The sequence below is a fragment of the Arvicanthis niloticus genome, chromosome 27 (assembly GCF_011762505.2).
Source record: "Arvicanthis niloticus isolate mArvNil1 chromosome 27, mArvNil1.pat.X, whole genome shotgun sequence".
Lineage (NCBI taxonomy): Eukaryota > Metazoa > Chordata > Mammalia > Rodentia > Muridae > Arvicanthis > Arvicanthis niloticus.
This window is the reverse complement of record NC_133435.1, coordinates 4952560-4963665: the sequence shown is the minus strand read 5'-3', so window position 1 is coordinate 4963665 and position 11106 is coordinate 4952560. Positions and strand designations below refer to the sequence as shown.

The window sequence follows — 11106 nt, the reverse complement described above, 5'->3', positions numbered from 1 at the left end:
GGAAGGGGAGAGGAAGAAGGAAGGGGAGGGGAGGAGGAAACAAGGGAAAAGGAGGAGGGGAGGGGAGGGGAAGGGAAGGGGAATGGAGGAGCAGAATCACATTATTGCCTTATCAGACACCACATAAAGTCATTACAAAAAAAAATTGTGGTATTGGTTCAGATGAGTGAACTAGAGTGAACCGTTCAGAAAAGCCCCAGTACACATAGCAGTACATGGCAACAGGCACACCCATCCAATAAGGAAGCAAGGTTTATTAACTGCTGCTGACGTCATTGCAGGTTTATCCAGAGGAAAACAGACTCCTAGTATTCACTGTTCACAGAATATAATTCTAAGTGGAACAAAGAATTAATTAAGAAACTATACAGTAGAAAGAAATATAGGAAACTCGATTATATTAAAGGGAAATGATTTTTTTTACATAAGTTGGAGATATAAAACCCATAGTAAAACACCAACATACTTAACTGTGTTAAATATATTTATTATTTTTATTTGTGTGTGTGTGGGGGGGTGTCCCATGAGCCTTGGGCAGGATTGATACTAATGTCTCATTCAGGGCTGAAGCCACTTATCCAATGGACTCTGGCCAGCTATGAGCCTCTACATGAATTGCCGCTCACAACAGGCTCCATTTTTGTGGAGACTAGTAATCCTTGCCTCACGTGTATGCGTGCATGTTTATGTGAATAAATAACCTGGAGGGTGTTCCCTTAGACAGATATGAAGGACATGGTGGGGCATGAAGTGTATGATATATGGGTTTGTACCATTTCACTAGGCAGGTGAGATGTTTATATGGTACAGCTTCACTTAAACACAGGAAAGAAGACAATCTAGGATGCATGCAACTGCTACTGCCACCACCAATAAAATGAGAATTAAAATAGAAAGCAAGCATGGTGGTGCATCCCTGCCGTGCCAGCACTTTGGTGGTAGAAACGGGTTGATAGCAAGGGCAGCTGAGGCAGGAGTTAACCCCTGTCTCCAAATAAGCAATGGAAAAAATGAAAAGGTTGATGTTTTCAAAGAGAATGTCACCTTACAGGCTGACCATGTCTGAGCTTGTAAGTCAGATACCCTGTTCTCTTAGAAGAGCTAGGAAGTGGTTTGGAAGAGGAAGTCGGAGGACCGGTGGGTCATGTCTCATTCCTGTGTGAAGTACCTCAATTCTCCCTCCAGGAAACCCTTCCAGGAACACAAGCTCTCTGCTGAAGCTTCTCCTCTGAGTGTCCAGCCCTCTCCTTGGGACCTCTGGGCTCTGAAGCCACCATCTTTCTAGGTGGTCTAGTTGAGGCCATGTGCACACATACTCAGGGACACATGCACTGCTGGTGGCTAATGTCTCTACATGTAGATTGCATAATAGTCTTCATTCAGTGATGGCTCAGGCAAACAAAATGAGGGTTGTGTCAACATAACTTAGCCAAACTCTGCCGCCCGTGAGCTAGCCAAGTGTCTAGGGAATTTGGTCAGGATGGACTTGGGCCATTTATCCCAGGCTATAGCCAAACCTTTCTTAGCCTGGGGTACATTTGCATAGAATAAGTTTTAAATGAGGAACACACTATTGGAACATGTTTTGAATTATTTACATTTGTTCAACTGTAACAGCAAAGCAGAGCCTCGGGGCCACAGACCCAGGAACAGTATCTTCCAGAGAAGAAAGAAGCATCTTGATTTCATTACTGCTCCCGAGCCATCCAGATGCGGAGCTAAGTGTTGGAGCTGATGGAGACCTAGTCTACATTAAGAGTTGTAGTTGAACATGTGCGACTGCTGTCTTGGTGTAGAATTCAGTTTGGAGGGGTTTTGTTGATCCTCTCTTGTGCTCTAATGAAGACACACATCCTGATAGATGCTCACTGCATGATGTCAAAAGCCCACGACTCTCTGAGGATATAGTTGTTTAAGTCGGTCTCCTCTTCCATTCTGAACAAATGAAGAAGAAGAAGAAGAAGAAGAAGAAGAAGAAGAAGAAGAAGAAGAAGAAGAAGAAGAAGAAGAAGAAGAAGAAGAAGAAGAAGGTCTCTTTTTAAAAGAAGTCTCTCTGTCTCTGTCTCTCTCTCTCTCTCTCTCTCTCTCTGTGTGTGTGTGTGTGTGTGTGTGTGTCTGTCTGTCTGTCTGTCTCCATCTCCCCCCTTCATGTGTGTGTGCATGTGTGCATGTATTGAATGTATGTGAATGTGGATATGTACATGCCATGTAACACATGTGGAAGACATTGGTGTTGGTCATCACCATCCACCCTATTTGAGGCAGGGTCACTTGTTCTTGGAGCACACACCAGACTCACTGGTCCTTCAGCTTCTGGGGATTCTCCCTTCCCTGCCTGTCACCTCACTGTAGGCACACTACTGTGTCCAGTTTCTCTTGGGTTCTGAAGATTTAAACTCAGGTCCTCACTCTTGCAAATGTCTTCTCCCTCTGCACCATCTCCCCAGCCCAGAATGAGCCTCTTCATCTTCATCTCAAAACTTCAGCTGAGTAAGGAATCCTTGGCCGCAGGTGATAAGATTCTTTTCACACATAATGAGAATCATTTTAAACTACAGGGACGTGTGTGGTACAACTTTCTCACAGACAGTAGATGATCAACGGTAAAATCCTGACTTACTTACAGATGGATGGATGATGGACTTCTGAGTATCCACCTGTCCAGTATATGCTCATGAAATCCTGCTGGGCCTTGGCTTGCTACTTCTGGAACTAATCATATGGTCAGAAGCATGTTGCATAGGATGTGAGCAGAGCCAGCCACATGAATGGACACTCCTGAAAAGAGGAGCCGTCTCCACAGAAGTCAGGCTGCTTTCCAATGACAGGCCTCCCAGAGGGCTAGATGAAAGAGCACATTCAACTTTACCTTTTATAAAATTTGGAGTAACAGATACTCTGAGGTGGTAGTAACTGAAAATGAGAAAGGTAAAGCTGGGTGAGTGAGCAGAGGAGAAAATTTAAGTTAAGGCTTTCACTGGAAAGCCTGTTGGGGCTCAGCCTACCTTCCCAGCTACACATCCATTTCCACAACCTGGAATCCCCACCCACAATGTTGCCACAGCCTTTGTGATGACCATGAAGTATCTGGCACTCAGTGGGCTCTTGCCTGATAAATCAGTAGAAATCTTTACCAGATGCCCAAACACATGCACCACTGAGATAGCATCAGAAAGTCAGAAGAGGGGTCTAGCCTGATGAAATTGATCTTGGGGTCATGTTGAATTGCAGTGCCATGGTGACGGTCACAGCTGAGCCCTCAAGAGTGGCTTAACCTCAGAACCCTGAGAGTGCATTAGTTATTGGAGTAGGAGACTGTGAAAGGGTCCAGCTTCAGCTCTTACACCGGCCGCTTATCCTCCACGTTCTGCCATGGTACGGGCTCCTCGTAGACACCACTGCTATGCTTCTGGAGTTTCCAGGCTCCAACATTATTTTCTTTATAAATCCCTCAGCCTGATGTATTCTGTTAAATGGGCTACATCCTGGTTAGTTTTAACTATAAACTTGAAATCTAGATTCACCTGGGAAAAGAGTCTCATTGAGAGACTGGCTATCCTAGGCTGGCCTATGGGGAACTATCTTGACTGCTAGTTGATGTAGGAAGACACGGCCCACTATGAGCAGTACCATTCCCTAGGCTCGGCTCTGGAGTGTGTAAGAATAAGGGAAGCTAGCAAATGACCAAGGAGTCAGGCAGGCAGCACAGTTGCATTCATTTCTTCGATCTTGACTGTGGCTATATTGTAACCAGATGTCCTGAGATCTTGATTCTGTGACTTCTCTACAAGAATGACTGTAGACTAGAATTAATTATAAGTCAAATAAACCCTTTCCCTCCCTACTTTGTTCTTTGTGAGGGTATTTTATCATAGCAACAGACAAAAAAATTACAACAGGTTGATAAATTTTTAACTACAAAGTTAACCATAACCTACAAAGTTATGGTTTTGTTTTTATTTTTGTTTTAAACACAGATTCCTCAGGACTCTCTCCTCCATACACTCTGGATGGACACCTGGGACTGAGCTCTAGCCTTTGCAGTAATGGTTTATGATTTCTAACCCATATGCTAGTTTGATATACAGCTGAATAGAAAAAGAAAAAATTTAAGCCTCCTCACAATTAGAGTCAGATGCTTTAAAAAAATATATAGGTATATTTGATTATTGGAATTTTAAGTAAAATTCCAGCTCAGAGGCACTGTAAAAAGACAGTCGAGATAGAAGAAACAGCTTAGGCTTCAAGAAAAAAATGCCCAGCTAAGTAGTTTCCAGCTGATACCATGCCTTCTACTTGGCGATAATAATGTACTGAAAGGTATCCATGTCCCACACACAAGACTTGAGAGCCTAGACAACACAAGCCAGAAAGGCAGGGAAATGGCCCCATGCAACCAAGATTTATACTAAAATCTCTAAACAGCTACCAGGGAATTCTCCTAACTCTGGAGCTTCTGTCTGGTTCTAAAAATATACAGAAGGAACAGTGATATTTCTCAGGGAAACAAAAGAAAACATTTTCATCGTAGCCTATCATGGAGCCTGGCCATTGAAAATAGAACATATGGAATGGTATAAAAAGGCTCTATTTCATCAGGAATATATGTACAGCTTATAGTCCTACTTAGAGCTGGCCTCCAGCATCTCTCCCACAGCCAAAAGTACCCTGTGGTCCGAGTAGCACTGACTTGGTGACCTTTCTCAAACAAGTAACATAAGCTAACTGTCTAAGTTAGGGCTTCTGTTGCTGTGATAAAGCAATGACCACAACAGCTTTAGGGGAAGGGTTTATTTAATCTTAGGCTCACAAGTAACCATCCTTCACTGTAGGAAGTCAAGGTGAGAACTCAAGTAGGAACTCAGATGCAGAAACTGAAACAGAAACCAAAACAGGAATGATGCGTACTGGCTAATGATGTCTCATGGGTTGCTCAGACTACCTTCTTGTACAACTTAGCACCCAGGAGTAGTACCATCCATAGTGGGCTGGGCCCACCAATGTCCATCAGTAGTCGAGAAGATGCCCTGACAGACTTTCCTCTTCCTGGATGACATGAGCTTGTGTAATGTTGACAAAATCCAGTCAGCACACTGCCCCATGCTCTTGTGCTTGTAAAGCTTTCCTCAGTGCCTACTGAACAAATGAAGCTCCCAGTTCTGAAGTAGCCCATTGTGGGCGCTGCTATGGCTTATCCAGGCAGAGTAAGCTAATTTCTTACCCCTTTCTCCACCCTGATACCTGGCTCCATGTCAATGATGTAAAATACTCATTTCTGATGTGATAATTTGCATACATCATCTCTCAGAATATCACTTCTCATGATAGAACTGTATATTCAGACAAATACTATGTTGGGCAGTTACTTATTTATAATTTCTTTTCTGTGCAATAATCAAGCACAGATTCCCATTTTATAGATGAGAAAACTATTCCTCGGGTGTTTAGATAAATTCCCCAAAGTTGTGTACTGAGCAAGCAGGAAACTGTACTTCTTAGGCCAATGTCATGATCTCTTCCAGTACAGTAAAGTGCCTTTTGATTGGTTTTGTTTCTTTGCTCAGAGGTCTTGGCACTCAATAAAGGAATAAAAGTTGAATGATAAGTACTTTGAGAGCAGGACCTCATCTACAATTGAGAGCAGAATCCATTCCTGCAGCTAGTTTAAGGTCTATACCCTCTAAGTGATCCATAAATGTTTGAACATGATAGTTTAACACAGATTCCATGTTACACCTGCTATAGCAGCATGGCTATCATTACACCTACAAAAAGAGCATCTCTGTACCAACTATATAAAAAAGAAACCATCCTCCATGCTAGCATTTATGGTACCCACAGCCTAACCCAACGGGGAAGTCATTCTACATGTGTACACACAGGTTTTAGGCAGCATCCAATCCCTGCAGGCCTGTGAGGACATGTTGCCACTGACAGTATCTGAATTCTGGTCTTCAGAAACTTTAGCCACTAAGCCATCTCCCTAGCCAGGAAATCCCTTGTGATGGTTAATCTTGCCGACTTGGAGAGCCTCTGGAATCCTGTAGAAGACAAACCTCTGAATATGTCTGTTGAGTGAGTTTCCAGAGAAGTTTAACTGAGCAGTCTCACCTTGAAAAGGAGAGGTTCTGGAGTCTCAAGCTGTGTAGAGAAGGCAAGCTTCGGACCCAACAAGCAAAGGCTGAGTCTAGTTTACCTACTAACTGCAAAAATCAAGTTGTCTTTGATGCCTCATCGCTGTGTTGCTTTATAAGATTTTACTTCCACCCATTATCTTCTTACTTGAGTGGAAGTGTTTAGAGGGCCACTTTTTGTCAAGTTTGTCAAGTAACATTGAGTGTGAAGAGTTCAGTCCTTTAGACCCTGGTTCAGGAGAGAGAACAGTCCCTGAGAGTGTGCTAGGACCTGGGAGGAAGAAGACACTGAAAAGCAGTTTGCACAGCCTTCTCATGGAATGCTTGCATTTCAAATTGCTAATATCATGACTCAGGGGGAAGGAATTGCAGGGTAAAAAGGTTTCCAACCTACCCAGTTTACATTGCCATCTTTTCTTTAAGCTCTGCCAAATTGAAATGTAAACAGTGTCTTAACTTGCTGGAGCTTTTAGGGAAGGAGAGGATCCATGTGGAGCCTCTTGGTCTCTGGGTTTGTCCGTGTTTGTGGGTGCTACTTTTTCAAATAGCTGCTGTATTTGTCTGCAAGACAAATAAATGAAAGCAACAGGCATGTTGCCTGCTGGCCTATGAGCATGCTCTCACAGGGTATGGCTTCCAGAGCCTTCTGGCAGTAACCTGTCTGAAAACAGCAGAGAGAGCAAACAGCAGAATTCTTTGGCCACACTTCTTGATTTTTCCACTGGCTCTGCACATCTGGTGCTTCTCCCTGCCACCAATTCCCAACAATCATCCATTGGATAAGTAGTTCTCTTAGGATGCCAATGCCCCATTGAGGCTGGGAGAGTGTGAGACAAGCTCACAAGATGGGCCTGCTCCGTCTCTCCATAGCCCCAGAAATGGACTCCTGGAAATAGGCACAAGAGTGCACAAGCACTGTTTCTTAAGCAAAAGAAGACAGTAGCAGGCATGGACACCGTGAAAAGGAGAACAAAGCCAACAGTGCCATAATGAAAAACCCCACCAAAGACACCACAGGGCATGAAAGCTGGGAGAAAGGCAGGAGGAAAAGTTGGGAAATGATATAAGCATTAATGCCAATAATGAGAACTAACAAAAGGCTTGTCTGTTCACAAAGAGCTTTAACGCGTCCCATTTCAGTGACTACTCACAGTGCTCAGGATGGGTGTCAGAAGGGCCTTTTCCTAACAATGGCACCTCAGGAAGATTAGCTCCCTTGCTAGACAATAACTGACTAGAGCTTTTAAACCAGATCTTTGTGCCTCTTTCCCCAAACCAGGGCTCAGAACAAGGAAGAGGCTGCCTCCTGCAAACTTGCACTGGTGACTTAATGCAGGCAGCTCTGCTGTTACTCAAGGGAGGGGACAACCTTATGAGATGGAGTCAGGATTCTCAACTGCAGGCTGGGTGAAGCTGGAATTTGATCTCCAGTCTGCCTGACGCCAAAGAGCAGAGCAAGACCAGCCCTGCAGTCCTGGCAGCAGCCTGTGTCTGCTGCCCTGCTCCTAGGAGGGATGGAAAATACCCTGCCCAAGCCAAGTGCCCTGCGTTGGAATTCTAGTGATACCACCTCCTAGCTTTGTGACCTTGTCCAAGTCAGCTTACCTCTCTGATCCATAAAATAAAGACCCCAGAATTAAAATCTAGATCAAATTTCAACTCATGTACACACAGTGTGCACATTTGAATCTTTGCATAGTAATGGAGCTTCAAAAGGGACAGGGAGGTAACACCCACAGACAGAGCAGAGCAACATGCACAGAGGCCTGTGGGAAGTTGCCCTTTTGGATAGCAGATGTTAACAGAAATGAATCTGATGCCCTGCCCTGGGTACCCACCCCCCTGCCCTCAATGGTACTGCCCTGGACGGAAGACAGCTGCCGGTTCCTAGTCAAACAATGTTTCCTAAAATAGGTGCTTAGTGTCAGAGTAAAGGTTCAGGCTTTGCTCCCCAGAGAACACAGGATGGCAGAGCTGGTTGTGCACCGGACGCCAGCTCCCTTCCCAGGAGCCACCACTTCTCCTGTGCCTTAGATCCCTTGTTTACATCCTCGGCTCCATAAGTACCTGTTTTCCCCACAGATAATGTTGAGGGTCGGATTCTTTCAAAAGTACTGAATACACCAAGAGTAATTAATTTCTTTAACAAAATTCTGCTGAGCACCTACTGTGTGCCAGGGTGATTTAAAACAGAAAGGCAGGCGTATGGTGCTCTCTAAGACCCTGAAGAGAGGAAGATCACAGAGCCTGGAGACTTGCTGTCTCCCTGCTGTGAGTCCTCTCTGCTGAGGGATAAACAGTCCTTCCCTGTGTTCGCTTATTCTACACCAGGGACTGACCGACTTCCTGGCCTTTCTCTAGTCACCAACATTTTTTATTTTCCTCAGATTGAAATTAAATTCTTTGAAAGACTGCATCATTGTTCCACCTCATTTTAGGAAAGAAAGTACTAGAGAATTCTCAAGTCACTGCTATTAATCACCTCCCTTCCCTAAGTAGTTACAGGCAATACCTTCGCAGCAGCAGCAGCAGCAGCAACAACACAATGACATCACACCTCTCTGCATACTGAGTGACAGCAGTCTTTTATTTGAGCAACTCTGTTCTTCTGGTCTTCTACTTCCTTGGATAAATCTAAAACAGCGAACTGGAAATCAGCAATGGGGCTTTCTTCCAGAAAAAGCCAAAGTCAAAGTTCATACTGTATGGGGCGTGAAGCTCGGAAGTATGCTGGGAATTTCACAGCAGCAAGGTGGCTCCACTGAGAGTGTGTCTTGTTCTGTATTCGACACTAAGCCTTCAGAGCCAATTGAATGCAGAAGGACATTAACAAAATAATCAGGATGTAAGCCAGCTCCAACATGGAACGTGAGTGGATGGAGTACCAGACTGATTCCATACTCTAGTGTGGACAGGGGGTCTCCCATAGGTCCAGCTCAGCTCTCCCTCCCATACTGAGAGACTTACCCTTATCCCCACTGTCCTCATAGCCGTGTGCGATGCTTGATCTTCTTCCTCAAGAGCCATTTGAGTCACAAGAGTCACAGTCCACGTTCCTTAATGTTCCCTGGATGGTTCCCTTCCTAGAGAAATCTAAACCACTTACCACAGACAGCATCTTTGGGAGTAAACAATATTAACATCCCTTCAAAGTGTCCTTTTATTAATCAAAACATTTTGGAAGAAACCTATGCCTAGAGATAGTCCTGTAAGCCATCTTTTTGACCTACATTGAGCATGCCCAGAAGAGTCCTTGTCAGCCATATTAGCCTTTGAGACCTGGGCTTCATGACCTTGAGCTAAGCTTGCCAAACCTAATCTGCTAGCTTCTGTTCTTAAACAGTGATTCTAACCTAAGTGTGCTCACAATGAGCATGCCTTAAACTGAGCTTGCTCCAAAATACGTTTGTTTCGGGAGTATTCCTGTGAGACCGCGTGTCATCTCCCTGAATGACATCATAGTTGTGGTGATTCGAATCTGCTCAGCCCATGGGAAGTGGCACTATTAGGAAATGTGCCCTTATTAGAAGAGGTGCAACCTTGTTAGAGGAAATGTGTCACTGTGGAAGTAGGGCTTTAAGGTCTCATATATGCTCAAGCCTATCAGTGAGATCCAGAGCCTATCCCTGGCTACCTGCAGAAGATAGACTCTTCCTGTCTGTATTCAGATCAAGGTGTAACACTCTCAGCTCCTTCTCCAGTACCACGTCTGCCTGGATGCTACCATGCTTCCCATCAGGATGATAAAAGACTGAACCTCCGAAACTGTAAGCCAGCCCCAATTAAATGTTTTCTTTATGAGTTGCCTTGGTCATGGTGTCACCTCACAACATTGAAACCCTGCTGTTTCAGCTATGCTCCCTCTTGCCCCCCTCTTCTCTCTTCACCATCTTCTCTTATGCCCCTACAATCTCCTGTCTCTCTCCTTTCTTGGCCAGGCCCAGTCTGCTGGCCATGTTCAGTCTAATACTTTTTCTCTCTGCTCTAGACTTTTCCAGATGCCTCTGGCTATACTCTCCCTCATATCTACACTGAATTCTCTGTTTAACCATAATTTGGAGTGGTTATGCCATCGATTACCATGTGGAGAACACAAAAACTCAGGTAGACATAAAGGAGCTAATTATATGACCTGGAATGTGCCAGACTGAGGAACGGAGAGTTCAAGGAGGATCCCCTGCTGGTTGCTATGACCAAATACCTGATAAAAAGCAATTTAAGAAAGAAAGCCCTTGTTTAGGCTTACAGTTTGAGGGGATGTAGTCTATCACAGAAGAAAAGTCTATCACAGCAGCAAAGGCATGGGGAAACAAGTGTGTGGGGTGCCTGGTCACACTGTGTCTGTGGTCAGAAAGTAAAAAGAAGCAGGAGGTGGAGCCTGACTATCAAAGCTTCTACCCCCTGCAGCTCCCACAGCCTTCTCAAAACAGCTTCCAGTGGAGGGCCAAGTGCTCAGACACATGCCCCTGTTGGAGCGGGCAGGTATTTCATATTAAATTGCAGTACCCACATTATATAGAGAAAAGGGATATGACCCTGGATGCATTTGGTGACAGAATTATCATAAACATGTCCTAAACAAAGGAGAAGCAGAACTGTCAAAAGTGATTTTGTGGCACACTAAGCTGAAAAGAGGCTGCCAGAATTGCTATCCAGGACTGTATATTAAAAAAGACACGTAGTAATAATATTTTTAATAAATCCTGGCAAGGGTGTGCTTCCCAGTTCAATGGTTTATGTATCAAAATGAAAGATGCACACACACACACACACACCCTTTATATTTTAATATGCCTTAGGCAGCACAATAGTTGGGCAGCTGCCTAGCCTCCATACTGCTAGAATCTACTTCTTGTCGATAATTCCGAGTTAGTAACTTACTAATTTCTATGTTCCATCTTGGCTGCTCATGACCCAATTGAGCAGCCCTTTGGGCCACATTCTTGTGGCCCTTTTACATGGTGGCTCTGAT

At 44.3% G+C, this 11106-nt stretch overlaps 1 long non-coding RNA gene across 1 annotated transcript; it reads right to left on the bottom strand.

Moving 5' to 3' along the window:
* Positions 1–234: 234 nt before the first annotated feature.
* On the bottom strand, positions 235–9544 carry LOC143439677 (uncharacterized). Its single transcript, XR_013107767.1, has 3 exons — positions 9102–9544; positions 8647–8768; positions 235–1935 (listed from the first exon to the last, which is right to left on the bottom strand). It is a non-coding gene; the product is annotated as an uncharacterized LOC143439677 (long non-coding RNA).
* Positions 9545–11106: the final 1562 nt, after the last annotated feature.